A 15,068-nucleotide genomic window follows, 5' to 3' on the forward strand; every position below is an offset into this window, starting at 1 on the left:
TTAAACATAGCTACACATCCCCAAACGATAAATAATGTACATGTGGTAGGCAAGAGTCATCACTCTTGCAACAGTGGAGCTGCCTGATTTGCACGATTTACTGGGAAAAAAAAAAAGGTTTTATTATAATTTGAATTCATATGAGATCATTTATAGATATCGGTTTAGAGCAGTCTCCTCCTCTGAGTCATGACCACCTGTTGGGCTACAGAGCTGTGGTGCAAAAGGAGGGAGGGAGAGGAGAGGAAGATTTAGCCATTTTTAGAGAAGTGAGCCCACCAGTCCATGCACATCTTTCTCTCCCAGAGTTCCTGCAGTATTTGACTTAGAGGGGCCCGTTCTGCTGCCGCAGCAGCAAGGGGCACCCTAGGCGTGCAGATGTGCTTTTGTGTCACTCCTCATTGCAGAATCAGGGGGGCTCGCACTGCTCTGCCCCTGTGTATCTGCTAGGGTCACCCTGTGAAAAAATGAGGCTTCGACTGCTCTAAAGCATGCACCTCTTCCTGAACTCGCGCTGAACGGACAGACCCTGTCTGTCCTCGGCTGGTTTAATTCGCAGCCCTGCACAGGGCTCCCAGCTCTGACGCTGGTTCCGAGCCGAGGCCGGTGTTCGCCGCTCCCTTACGATGCGGTGCCGGTGCCTGCCACCTCCAGCAAGTGCTCACTGGCACCGCGGGAACACACCGACGGAAGGACTAACTGACGGACAGGTGGACAAACGGCAGGGCCCCTGAAGAGTCCCCCCTGCCTCGCTGTTAGTTTACAACGCGTTTCCTTAAGGAACCAGAAGCAGCGGGAGTTTCAGCTCTCGGGGCCCCCGGGCGGGCAAGCTGCCCCTGAGGCACCGAAGGACCTGGCGCCCGAGCTTTGATCCCTCCGATTAAACTGTTCCCGGAGAGGATTGCTTCTGAACGCTCCGAGAGTGATTTAAAAGCACCGCATCGCTCTTTATTAATGTAATGCTCTTTAAAATTGAAAGTACACTTAATCCCCTCGTACCGAGCGGGGGTAGGGAGCAGCGTGTGGAGCGTGTTAAAGCTCCTGCCGGGGGGAACCCGCAGCACTGTCACCTCCTGCCCCCCGTGAAGTGGGGCCGAGCCGCCAGTGACAGAGACCAATTTCAGTGGGGGAACCGCCCCGCGGGCACCGGAGAACAGTTCCGCAAGCCGCCCGTACCTCACCTGCAAATTCTCCCATCGCCACCCTTCCTTCCCCGTGGGAAGCCTAAGTGCGCTCCCCCCTGCGAGAGGGCGGCCAGTGCCGGCAGCAGCTGAGCTGCGTGTCTCTGCTCGGCGAGCCGCGCAGGAGGGGAAGGAGGAGGGAGTGAGGAGAGCCCCACGCACTGCCGGGTATCACCTCCATCGGTGATGCCGCGGCTGTCACCAGCGCTGCCTCCACCCCTCACCCCCGGGGGATGCCGCCGGGCTTTCCTAAGGTAAGTTGCCACCGCCGAGTGGCTTTGCCCTTCCCCGAGAAAGGACACGGCTCCGAGCAGCGGTATCTCCAGCCGAGCCGAGCAGCGCGCTCCCTGCCCCGTAGCAGGAAGGGAGCGTCGGGTGCTCATGAGGGGAAGTTTGAGGTGCGGGACAGAGGGATCCGGCTTCATCGTGTAGAGGGAACGTAAGTGCGAGTAGGGAGGCACCTGGAGAGCCGTTCCCAGGTGGAGGGAGAGCAGCTGGTTGGAACGGAGGCGGGGGGAAAGAAGGAGAAGGAGAAGGTGGAGAAGCAGGCGGGGACTGAAGGGGGACGGGGGAGTCGTAGAGCGGAGAGATGGGGAAGGAGGTGGCGGCTCTTGAGCTCGTGGACTAAAGCAGCGCGCTCAGCTCCCTGAGGTCGGTGGTATCGCCGGTGCTGCCCCCGGCCCCGCGTCGGCGGCGAGATTTCCTTCGGGATTCGTTGGAAAAAGTGGCTGTGACCAGAGAGAGACTTAGCGCAAGGTTAGGGGCTGGCTTGTACCGGGGTGGGGGAGTTTCGGATCGCGCTTCTGTTCACTCCTGGGAGCTACCTGAGAGCAGACCTACAGGCGCCGTGCCCATGTTCCCGGCAGCTCTGCTCGCCGGCCGGGAGAAGGGCATCGGTGCTAACCCGGCCCATCGCTGCCTTTGTCCCTGCTGCTGTTAGCCGGCAGCTCGCCTTTCGGAAACTTTGTACGCCTCCCGCAGTGGAAGGACGGCAAGGCGGTGGTATGTAAACAGCGCGGCTCAGGAGATGGAGAGCGCAAACTGCGGGATGGATGTCTTGTTTGTTTGCCCATTAACTGCGCTGCTGGCAGCCGGTTTGTTATGTGTGTGTTTGGGTTTTGAATCAATATTTATTTACAAGACTCAGGTATTAATCACTCACGTCTTGGAAAGCTCGTTAGTGGTGACTTGTTTCCATGACAACAGGACCCCTCTGAGCCTTTGGGTTGTCTGTTTGCCCGTTTTATTTTGTTTTACTTTTCACAAACCGTATTCGTACTAGTATTGTGGTTTGCCACCCAAGAGAAAACCAAGGTAATAAACCCTGTGTGATTCTGTGGCCCCTACTCACCGTTTTTCTAACGCTCACTTATTTACCCAGACTTAATTAATGATATATGGAAGGGATTGAGCGAGTGCATGAGTTATACAAGATTTCTTAGTACTCGTCTTACTACCGTATCTCCCTTAGCTATGAAGCTAAGATACTGTTTTGACAGTCTCTTGTTTGAAGTACTCTTTAGACATGTTAGTGCTGAAAAGTGCAGTGTTTGTGATCTTTTCTTTTGTATATCATACCTTAGAACCCTTTGAGAAGCACTGTATTGCAGTCTCTGTAGTTTTATTGCTCTAGGAGAGCTGGGAATCAGTAGTGACTTATTGTGTAACTTTGTCACCTTCTTGTGGTGTGACCTTCACAGGTCTCTTAACATCCTCATATTCCACCTTGTCTTCCACAGAAGGAAAAGCTGCCCACTTGTACTTGTGAAGTGTTCTGAGCTAATTAAGCAAAACGTTTCTTCTAAGGTGGAATACTGTTAAAACTTAATATATTGTTTTTTGTTATGAGACTAAACATATCTTTTACATCCCCCACTTTTTAACTTCAGTCTTTATTTAACATGACAAAGTCATGTTAGCTCTTCAGATGATGTGTACTTTTGTCATCCAGCTGAAACCAGAGATTCTTAATCCCATTTATTCTATCAGTCACTGCTTTCCTGGGTTAACTTTATCAGTCAGGTAAAAAGGAGAATCTTTAGCATTCTTAATTTGTAGGAGTACGTACTATGATAAAGAGTGTATATGTGGCAAGAAGATAGAGTAGTAATGAAAGAAAATACAGCAAAACTGAATTCCAGTCTTGACCACTTGCTTTAGATTGCACCCTGAGAGGAACTTCAGTACCTTTTTTGATAAAGAGAGTGAGCAAGTGCACACTTTTAGCTAGATCTCAAGTTAAACATCTGAAACTGTTCTGCTAATTTTCATTGTTTTCCAAGAAACATTGTAATATGTGGTGTTTCTTTGAGAAGTACTATGAATGTGTAAGAAATATTCAAGAATATACAGTTCCAAAACAAAACACTGTTGGAGAGATGTTCAGCTGTGACCATTTTAGAAGACAGGAGTAGTAAGTTATAATAATAGGGGGACTTCAGTAAGAAGCGTACATTTTTCTTCCTTGAAATGCTCTTTTTAAGTGAATAAACTGTAAAGTAACTCTTTCACACTGCAAGGAAGAGTCTATCCCTAGCTCAGCTCAGCAGAGTGTTAAAACATGCTTCATTCCAAATGTATTAGTGTTCTCTAATATCAGTAAGCAAATAGCACTTTGAGGTTCTACTTAACAGGCCTTGATTCTTTAGAATATTTACCTTGCTTATAGGATTCCGGAGGTTTTAGCAGCTTAATAGTGAGACATCTGTCTCAAAATATTTCTTGTGAATTGAGGACCATCTGACCATTACCGGTGAAGATACCAGTGATGTAATTTTATGACAATCCCATGAAGAGAAAGAAAGTAAAAGAAATGTCATCTTAGCACCTTGTCCCCTTTGGATGTCATTGACTGAAATTTCCATACCAACCTATTAAATTTTTACTGCTTAGTTCTGCATAGTCAATACAGCTAAAGAGAAAGTAATTTAGTTTTTAGTCTGTGCTTTATGTTCTCTGCAAAGCCTAGTCTTGCTACCACCGGTTTATTACTGATGATAGTAAGAACAAGATATATTATGCCAGTTCAATACTCAGACCCTTACTGCCATGAGAGGAAAAAAAAAAAAAAAGAAATATTCATTTTATTTTTTAAGACTGATAACAGGGTGGCAAGAAAAAATATTTCATGAGACGCCTGTATTACTTTTATAATACTTTTTCAGGACAATGATCACTTAAAATTGCAAGAAGACATCTGAGCTGTCACTGGTAAAGGTGTTCTGTTTGAAGGAGTAGGAAAAAGTACAGAGATATGAAGGCTAAATCTATAGATATAGGTAATTGTTGTGGTTCAAGTCCAGCCAGTAATTCAGTACCATTCAGCTCACTCCCCCTCCTCTTCCTCTCTCCGCTCCCAGAGGGATGGGGTGGAGAATGGAAAGAATGTAACTCCCATGGGTTGAGATAAGACCAGTCCAGTAACTAAGGTATAACACAAACCACTGCTGCTACCACCAATAATAATAATGATAAGGGAAATAACAAGGGAAGAGAATACAACCGCTCACCATCTGCCGACCCATACCCAGTCCGACCCCGGCAGTGATCTAACCCTTCTGGGTAACTGCCCCCAGTTTATATAGTGGGCATGATGTGCTGTGGTGTGGAATACCTCTTTGGCTAGTTTGGGTCAGGTGTCCTGTCTCTGCTTTCTCCAAGCTCCCCCTCCTCCCTGGCAGAGCATGAGACTAAGAAAGTCCTTGGTGAGAGTAAACATTACTGAGCAACAACTAAAAATATTGGTGTTATCAGCACTGTTCCCAGGCCGAAAGTCAAACCCACAGCACTGCACTAGCTACTAAGGAGAAAAATGACTGCTACTGCTGAAACCAGGAGAATGATGATATTGATTTATATGGTATTTTACTCAGTATTACATCAAAGTAACTTGGATGTAATGTACTCTGGTTTTCACAAGCAAAATTGCTTTTAATGGTGTTCATATTCAACCTACATAATGCTCAAGTTGCACATTGCACAAACTTTGCTGCGATGTGGAAATAAAGTTAGAATTGCTTGTTTCTCTATTGTTGTAAGCCCCTCAACTGAGGTGAATAAGATGCTGGACCAGTATTTAGTGGAGGTAGTTGAGCTCCTTTCTCTGTAACTTACCTACTCTGGACAGATCATTTCAGCCCTCTATTTCATTTTTTTGCTAGTCATCCTTCCCCTATTTATCATTTAGTTTTGCTTATTTAGAGCATAGGATCCTCAATACACAGTCTTGTTATGTGCATATCTTCTGCTTAGACAGATCCTTCTTCAACAGCAAAATGTTACTGCAGTACAATAGCTAGAAATGATAGCGAGAATTTTTCCTGTATTGGTCATTGTGATCTTTGTATGATCACTAATTACTGCCTGAGAGGCAGTAAGATTGTTATAGATCAGTGTGAAGATGTAATAGAGGAGTTGCAGCTAATGTTAGTTCCTTAAAATTCCTTTTGCTAAATATATTTGAAGAAAACCTCTTTGAGAGAAGAAGTTCACAGATCTATCCTCCAAGGACTAGAGACTAAATTACTGCTCATTACTGAATTAGAGCTCATTACTGCTTTCCTGAACACATGTGTTAGCTGTCAGGTTGAACATACTAGTTTTCAGCAAGTAAAAATAAAGCCATCATTAATTTAAAATATGCATATTAGTGACAAGGGGTCATCAGAGGCAAAGTACTGAAGATTGAAAGTGGAATCTTGATTTTTGCTTTGGTTTGTTTTGTTTCCTTTTTTCCTTCTCTAGTGTTTTTGGTAAGCAGAAAGGCAAAGGCAGATAGAATCACAGAATGTTTTGGGTTGGAAGAGACCTTAAAGATTATCTAGTTCCAATCCCTCTGCCATGGACAGGGACACCTTGCACTAGATCAGGTTGCTCAAACCCCATCCAGCCTGGCCTTGAACACTTTCAGGGATGGGGCATCCACAACTTATCTGGGCAACCTTTTCCTGTGCCTCACCACCCTCACAGCAAAGAACTTCTTGCCAATATCTAGTCTAAATCTTTCAGTTTAAAGCCGTTCGCCTTTCTTCTATCCATACGTGCCTTTGTAAAAAGTCCTTCTTCAGATTTCTTTTAGGCCCCATAAACTACCCAAAGGTACTGGAATGCTGCTGCAAAGTCTCCCCAGAGACTTCTCCAGGCTGAACAAGCTCAGCTCTCTCCTGTCTTCACAGGAGAATTGCTCCAGTCCTCTGATCATCTTTGTGGTCCTCCTCTGGACTTGCTCCAACAGAGCCATGTCCCTCTTGTGTTGGGAGCCCCAGTACTACAAATGGGGTCTAACCGGAGCAGAGTAGAGGGGCAGGATCACCACCCTCGACCTGCTGGTCACACTCCCTTTGATGCAGCCCAGCATATAGTTAGTTTCTGGGCTGCAAGCACACACTGCTGGGTCATGTTGAACTTCTCATCAGCCAGCACCCCCAGACTCAGAGCAGCTCTCAGCAGAGTCTCTGCCCAGCCTTTATTTGTGCTTGGGATTGCCCTGACCCACATGTAAGACCTTGCACTTGGTCTTGTTAAACTGCATGAGTTCACCACCTCTCAAGAGTGTCAAAGTCCCTCTGGATGGCATCACTTCTTTTCAGCGTGTTGACTGAAACACAGAGCTTGGTATCATTGGCAGACTTGCTGAGGGCACATCAATCCCACTGCCCATATGAGATTCCAAGGATTTTTTGATCTTAAAAAACCACACAGCTTCATTTGACAGAAATGAGTAATGTTGTTAGGAAGGTATGAGAACTCTTTCTGTATTATTCCTGTTTGGAGTTGAATTTTGTTCTTCATAAACTACTATAAAATGTTTACACTTCAGAACATATTATTTTGGTTCAGTCATGTTCTTTTGTTTGGTATCACTTTTTAAAATCACTATGCTAGTCAATGCTGATGTTTTCTGATAAACTAGATTTAGATTGAGGAAGGATGATTTCCTCTGAAAACTTTATAGATGAAAAACTGACTTTTAAAGTTTTCTCTTTGCTGTTATATGTGGTAGATACACTTCCATCTTTTATCAGAATTTAGCTGGCAAATTTAAGATAGAGCAAAGAATGCATTTCCACATACGAGTGGAAGGTGAAATAAGTCTTCTGTTTGGATAATTTTATTCCTCTTATAGATGAGAATTCTTAAGTATGTAGAAAACCTCATTTCCAACCTGTCATTTGCTTGCCATATTTTTAATAAACCGTTTTCAAAATGACATAGACTCTTAAGACCTAAATTTGAAACAAATTTGTTGGTGGTGTTTTTTTTTAATGTGTTCTGGAGGGAAATCTCTCCCAGGTCTCTAAAATTCCACATTTTGCACACCTGCAAATTCACATGAACAAATTTCCTAGTCGCTTTGAAAGTTTTGGACCTGGGTGTGTTTTCTACTTACAAAGTAGATGAAAAGAGACAACAAACTCAAGTTACTTCCAAATCTTTGCGTTTCTCAAACCAATAATGAAGTTCAGTTGTTGTAGAGCTCTGCCAACGATCAATTTGTATATCACTGCAGTAGAGATTATAGGAAATCTGAAGATCAAAGTAAATCTTCCTTCTCACAGAGTCCTGCTAACATGTGGCCCTCCTGCATGAAGGAATAGAAGGCATGAAAGTTTTTATAAGGATTTAAAAATTCAGGAAGGTATATGGCACTCGGTACGGACAGGCATTACAAGAGTTATGGATAGTAATAGTTAGCAGTGTTAATAATCACCAGAAGTCCAGTAAGAGCAGAAGCCAAACCACAGATGTTAGAGCAGATCAAATCTGAGATCAAACCGACCAAGATGGCTTACTGCTTCAAAAACACTAAATAAAAAGATTTCTTTCAAAGACTGTAAAAACAAGACAGAGCTGTTTGCTGGCCTTTATAGTTGCTGCAGTATGAAGTCTTCATTATCTCTGTGCATTTGCCTTGATTGTAAATAGTTCATCTGCTGGCAGTGGGAGATATTAGTGTTGTAATTCTGATTCAAAGAAGCTAACTAGGGTCTAGAGATAGAGGCAAAAAAAACCACGGTGAACAGTTTCTTTGCCATATCATATCTTTGCTCTGGCATCTGGATAATATCCAGTAGACTTTAGAAGCCTCTGCTCTTGGGAGAAAAGTCTAAGAGCAGCATAGTGCAGACTTTGGAACACCTCAGGTTTAAAGCACTGGAGGAAAAAATTATATTCCTTTCCCTTTCTGATAGCTGGGAAAACGTAGGCAAATTTATCTGCTAGCAGTTCAAAAGAAGATGGATTTCTGCTTTGATTGGTCCACCAGATGCGCATATATTATTTGCCAAAATGTAAAAAAGAAACACCCTACTCCCAAGGAATCAATAAGCAGCAGGAAAAACAGCATGCTCCCCACTTACAGATCAATACCTAGTGTCAATACATAATACCTAGAGGGAAGAGCCACTGAGTACTTTAGTAATTTCAGGTGGCTCTGTTAGGCCACCTGGGCATCTCAACTGTTAAGATGCTGCTTCTGAACTGCCTTTTATCTTCAGTTGGCATAATGTAATATTGCTTTTATGATAGGACTGGTTTGCCTAGGCTGTTTCGCTTGCAGGAGATACACTGTGTTCCCAAACATACTTCAACAGGTAGAAAGCTAGACCAAGCGCTGCAAGAAACAAACCTTGGCATTCCTGGCAGGACTGTGGACTGTTACTAGCTGTAATTTTGCCCTGAGAAACAACTGAGGCTTGATCTTGTTACTGATAAAATCTTACTTACTCTAATGGACACTATTCAGGCCCTTTAGATTATATCAGGAATGGAATTCCTGAAGCAGTGAAGTGTGATATAATGGTTGTTACACTATTTTCTAGAGGATTTACTATGCCAAGCAGAAAAGGCAGTGGGATTTCAGTTTATCTGAAGAAGCAAAAGGCACTTTCCCACACTCAAATGGAGACAGTTGAAAGCTACCAAGGAGAACTGACTGGTTCCTAAATAAAACTTTTTTCTCCATGTGGTTATTAATTTTTTCACTCCTCCTGCACCCTTCATTTTACCCTTACTGATATTCTTATGCTTCATTTAACGATGAAATCTTTTCAGTTACAGGCTTTTTCTTTAAAAAGGGTTGAAATGAAGTACCTAGGGCCTGTTGGAGGTAGGGGGCTGCCAAACCTAACTCATACATGTCTACAGTTCCTTACTTGTTTTCCAAAATCCCTGTATTTCATTACTTTTGCCACTAGAAAGTCTCTTTCCTGTCCAAATAAAGCTGAAACCTGCAAGAAAGTGGTGGGAAGATGGTCACTTGAGTCACACAGATAGTGCATCCAAGCATCAGAGCTTCTGGGCTGCTTTTTAACACAATTTTCAGCTAGACAGAATACGGTTTTCTCTGATTACCAAGTGAAGCATGGTTATTTCCCACCTTGAACAGATTTGCTTTTGTGGTGAACATTTGGGAGATTGCAGGGTTTTTCCCTGTAGTGTCCTAACAGCATCAACATTTATTAAATTCCTCTTCACTTACTCCCCTGCCCAATAATTCTCAGTGTTGCTGTGGCTGACATATTTTGCTGTTATGTCATTGTCCAGGTCATTCATATTTTGAAACTCAAAACATAGTCAAAATTCTATAGAGATAAACTTTTCCAAGGAGGTTGTGTCTGCTTCAAACGCTTTCTCTTGAGTGTGATATGTTAATGTTCAACATGCATTGAAATCCAGACTGCTGGCATTGTCTTACACAGTTAAGGTTGAGTTCTTTGTTCCTGTGTTGTTTTTCAGTGTAACCATGGCATGCCATTTGGACAGAAATATGCCAAGATAATGGACCAAACTTTCTATTGCAAAGATACAAAATATTTCTATTTCTAAAGGTAAAAATATCCCAAAATGGAGAACTTGAACACAAAGCTGACTGATTTTCTTGAAAGCTGTAAAAACCCATCATAAGACTATAGGCAGAAGTAGTGTCAGTCCAAACTCTCATAGTCATGAAGAACTTAACACTATCCAAAAGGAGGGAAAGGTCAAGCATGTGTGAATGGAAACTGGACTTCAGAGGGTGATCTTCATTACTATTTTTTGGGATGGGGTTTCAGATTTTAATTCTTCTAAATATTATATTTTCTGTTATATCAGCAGCTAAATTCCCATTTAGGCTATGTGGTGCAGGAGCCCTGACCTGAATAAAACACTGGTTACACATCTGGCTTCTTGGGAGAGTTGCTTACTGACAGATTGGGCTAGAACTGAAAAGTCACAACAGAAATCAGTGAGTGTCTCTTCTCAACATTGAAACCATTTTCATGAAGCAAGTTCAATATAATCATGCTTGTTATCTTTTTTTGATTGTGTGGAGTTTTAAGAGTAATTCATTGTGATCCTGTCGTAAAGCGTGACATGGCAGCATTTCCTTGATTAAGATATTGCTGAATTTTCATTTTTAGAAATACTGTTGGCAGAAATTTAGAAATCTCCACTCTAGCCAGAAAATGAACAATCACACAGCCAGCTATGCAAGGAGATTCTATACACGCAAGTTTGAGACTGTTAATTATTACTTTGTGTTGCAGCCTCTCTCATCTATGTTTGGGCAAATCTGTGAATTCTTATATGAAGTAACTTGGTAGCAATGTAACTGGCTGCAGAGAGATCGCTCTCGTGCACGCGCATAAGCCAGTGCAGTGGTTACTGAGCCACATCCATAGTCCTTCAGGGACTGGTGACAACTGGAAAGGGTCCTGTGGGCTTGGTGCTCTGCTGCTTCTAACCTGTGATTTTTGACAGTTTTCAGGTTATTCTATCGCTAGAATGGCAACAGGATGTACAAATTGGTATGCAGTTAACGTCTTTGCTGTAAAGATCAGGCTCAGTCCTTCTTCCCATTTCTGTTCACTTTCACTCAGGGCGAGTTTCACTGTTTCTCTTGATTAGTGTCAGTCAAAAGCAGCTCCCTTGAAACCCTAGAGGTTTTACATAAGAAATACAATTTTACATAAGAAACTCACATCGTATATTGCTGATGATAATTACTTTTAGAAGCCTCACACATAGAACTGTATTTATAAATTGCCCATACTGCAACAGAGAAACAATTCACTTTTCTTTCAAAGTAGAAGAGCACAGGTGTAGAATTGCTGAACAAATATTTCTTTAACATGGAATAACAGTTTTCAAGACATGTATCCTACTTCTATAAGTCCATGGGTAAATTCCTAATTATTTGAATGCCAGCAGGGTCATGCTCCCTATGTCTGAGGGATGCTATTGTGAAAGCAATCCCTTGCTGAGGGACCCCTTTGCAGGAATCAGGAGGCATTCTTGGCTAGTAGTCTAAATACAACCGTGCAAAATTTATGAAGGGAATTGGCAATAATAATAGCTCTTTTGCCTTTCTACTCTTTATCATTGGCTTCCCACATTTTTGTGCCATTCTCAGCAGAGTGCTGTTCAGTCCATTAATTGTCTTTGTTAGACGGTCTCTATCTTCTTTTTTTGCTGTAACATATTCCTAGCAGGGAAAGTTCTGTCCATCATTAGTCATTTAAGCCCTAAGGCCATAGTCCAAAGCTTGTTTCCGTTTTTTTCTTTTTCCTAGAATCTATTATACATAAGAGAATAAATATCTATCCACATGCACACATACAGGCATACATGTGGAGCTCTCATTAAAATTAATTTGCGTTACTTGTGTTCATTTTCTGCTTTTGTAATTGGCTTAATCTCTCAGTGATAATATGAGGGGTGCAACATGGTTAATGCTTATGGCAATTTTGTTCCAGAATTTGTAACCCTTATAACAATTCTCTGACTCCACCTATCTCCTCCCTAAATCTTCTGATTTTGGACTGCAGTGGAAGATTTGCAGGACCATGAAAATGAGTTAAAATTGCTGAGAACTAACAGGAAACAAAATCTATTACTTTACCTGTTGAATATAAGTAACACTACTCTAAACTTACTGCAGTGATGGAAATATGGAATAAATGTGCTCATAAGGCTTCACAGCTTTAAACATTTGAGATTTTTTTTTTCTTTTAATCTTCTCTGATGTATGAGATTTAATCCAATAGTCTTAAATCAGTGGTAATTATAGTCCAACCTTAAAACATCAAGCAAGAACTTCAATAACACAGGCATGCTTTTCAGAAGTGCCCTGTTCTGCATTTATTTTACAATAAGCCCTCATCAAGACCCAGAGCTATGTGATTATTATTTATTTTTTAAGGAAAGGTAAAAGAGGAGCAATATTCTCAAAGATGTCAGGACCTTTCTTAATCAGGATGTGTTCATATTCTTGTCTATTTTGATAATTAGGCTTTAAAAGCAAACATTGTTTTTGCAACCTTCTCATAATAGTTTTATATCACAACAAACAACAGCCCTGTATGCAATAAATAATGTAAATGAAACTGTAGTGCTGTCATTCATCAAGATCAAAGCAAGATTTCTCTTCATTTCGTTTCTGAACTTGCTCTTCCTTTTTTGTTCTGTCTGCCTTGACAGTCATGTATCCCTCTTCAGGCGAGCTTAAGCAGGCATGTAGTGGAGAGTAATGGAATTCTTGTCATTTATTTTAATTACCAAAATCAGGACTGACTGTTTCGCAGTATACTGGTGGTGTGTGGGCTGGGCTAATAGAGCTTTGGTGTCCAGCAGTCGCCTACACACTTCCAAAATGTGCCAGACTTCTATCTCAGAAATATTTGTTGTGCCGCCTTCTTTTTCGTAGCTTGGATAGGAAATGGTGCTAGGAACAGTGGCAGCAGTTTTGTTTCATGCGATACTGATCAGAACCAGAAAGATTGTTTTCCTGTTTCATGAGCCTAATCCCTATTTCCTTTGTTTTTTTCTTTTTCTGTCCAGTATGAACTATATGTTTTGGTGTCCTAGTTTCAGGCCTCAAAACCAAGTGTTTATTACATTTAAACACGAATGCCTTTCATATTTTTTTTTCCCATTCAGCTGTCAAAACAATAAAAAATACCAGTCAGTTGCATAGCCTTGTTGGTAAATTTATATCTGACACAGAGTCCCGTCCCGTGCCCTCCCCTTCCCACCCCCCTCACCCCCCCAAAGAACATGGATTTTCTTGTGAATTGAGATGCTGAGCACATGATACGATCAGTTTGTTTCCAGGTGTCATCACTGAAAGTCCTCTTTCAGGAAGAGTAGTCCTATCTTCTTGCACAAAAGCATTTTCCATTACTGGAAAGCCAGAGACTCACAGAGGTTGAAGAGTTTAGGAAACCATGAAAAAAATACCCAAAGCTTGTTTTATGGGAGTAAGATGCCTATGTCCTTTTCTTGAAAAACAAAAAAGCTAAGATTTGGTCCTCAAAGAACTTTGTATCTTTTCTATGTTTATCATAGACACACAAGCTTTTTCAATCCAGTGTCAAAAAATGCTGTTAATATGAAGTGTAAGACTTTCGATAGATACCTGCTAGGTCATATAGTAGAATTATCTCGTGTTGTTTCTATACCCGTGCTGAATGCAGTCCATCAGTATGATGGCTTTATTCATTTGGGGAAGAGGGAAGAATGTCATCTAAATTAAATTGCCTAGCTATTAGTAGCAAAGCAGACCCAATAAAGCAAGACGTGTGTTACATGGCTTGCTAACAAATGTCATGATGTAACAAATACAGTCTGAATTTTGAAGCACCAAATGGTGACGGATGTAATTGACATTCATTGGGATGGCAGATGCTCTAGACTCCTTTTCCTTGTGAAAGGGATCAGACTTTCCAGCAAAGCTAATCAGAAATATCAATGATTTAAAATACATAAGCAACCACTTGAGCAATACTCAAGTTTGTTCTATCATAAGATTGAAGGATTTGTGAAAATGTAGTTAGCAGCAGATCTCCCACATTAAAAGGGTAAAATAATGCCTGAAGAACATGCTTCTTTAAGGCAGATGTAGTAAAATACCACTTACAATTTGAAAGTAAACCACTTGTTCTGCATGGTCTGCTTTTTTAGTGGTGTGCTGTGTCAGATTTTGGTCAAAACCCAAAGTTTGACAAGATGCAAAACCTTCATCATTTTCCCCCATAAAAAGCACAATACAATAGAAAGTAAAACCCTCAACACAGGTGAACATCAGGACACAAGTAAGGCAGAAATAGCTATACAACATTGGATTCCTTCAAAAAAAAACCAAATAACAACAACAAACCCAAACAATCAAGCAACCAAACAGAACAATTGGGAAGATTCTCATTCTCATCGCATAATGACAACAAAATTCATCAGCTGGTTTCCTAGAAACAAGTTTAGGACTGCACCACTCTGTTTTTTCTGAAGACCTTATTCTACAGAGGTCAAAAAATAAGTAGTGTGCAGTGCAGGCTGACAACTTTACAGGAGTCTGCTGAAGCTTTTGCAGGCTGTATAACCTGTGTAGGGTCTAGAGCAATTTTGACTAGCTGGACAGTAGTTGGCTGTGCACAATAACTGTGCATCAGTATGGTGAGTTTGTCCTTTAGCAGAAATCTGCTTTCAAGATTTGAAAGCCTGTTTGAAGAGTTCTCTTGAGTGCTCTGACCCTAATTTGTAATTTCAGTATGTTCTGTGGTTTTAGAATCCAAAGCTGGGTCAGCTCTTCAGTAAGACAATTTGAAGCATGGGTTCTAAGTGTCAAATTGTAGAGATTTTGTTCCCGTAGCTGAACCTTAGAACTCCAGGCTATGGTAGTTTGTATTTGCCAGGAAGTCTTTCAAACAGCCTGGACAATATCTTCTAGTACAGGAGGTTTCAGAAACTGTGACCTTTGCAGCCATCAAAAGGTGACTTTGAAGTCATGATCTGTTCTTGTTGAGTAATGCTTTATTTTTGTATAGGCATTCTGTGGGGATGGCAGATAGGGTAAGGAGACTGGGCTTCATGTGGCTCTTGAATTGGGCAGATGATACAGAAAAAGCATGT

At 41.7% G+C, this 15,068-nt stretch overlaps 1 protein-coding gene across 3 annotated transcripts in view; it reads left to right on the top strand.

Moving 5' to 3' along the window:
- Positions 1–1,741: 1,741 nt before the first annotated feature.
- SHISAL1 (shisa like 1) overlaps positions 1,742–15,068 on the top strand; it is an 82,297-nt gene continuing 68,970 nt past the window's right edge. The window contains exon 1 of one of the 3 annotated variants that reach the window (XM_061359182.1): positions 1,742–1,832. The gene's annotated coding sequence lies outside the window, so the exon portion shown is untranslated. Of the gene's footprint in view, positions 1,938–15,068 lie in introns of all 3 variants that reach the window. The other 2 variants (XM_061359174.1, XM_061359190.1) reach the window with 2 other exon arrangements.

This window comes from Neopsephotus bourkii, unplaced genomic scaffold (assembly GCF_033783945.1).
Source record: "Neopsephotus bourkii isolate Nb327-2 ecotype Australia unplaced genomic scaffold, CSIRO-AGI_Nbou_v1 NB_107, whole genome shotgun sequence".
Lineage (NCBI taxonomy): Eukaryota > Metazoa > Chordata > Aves > Psittaciformes > Psittacidae > Neopsephotus > Neopsephotus bourkii.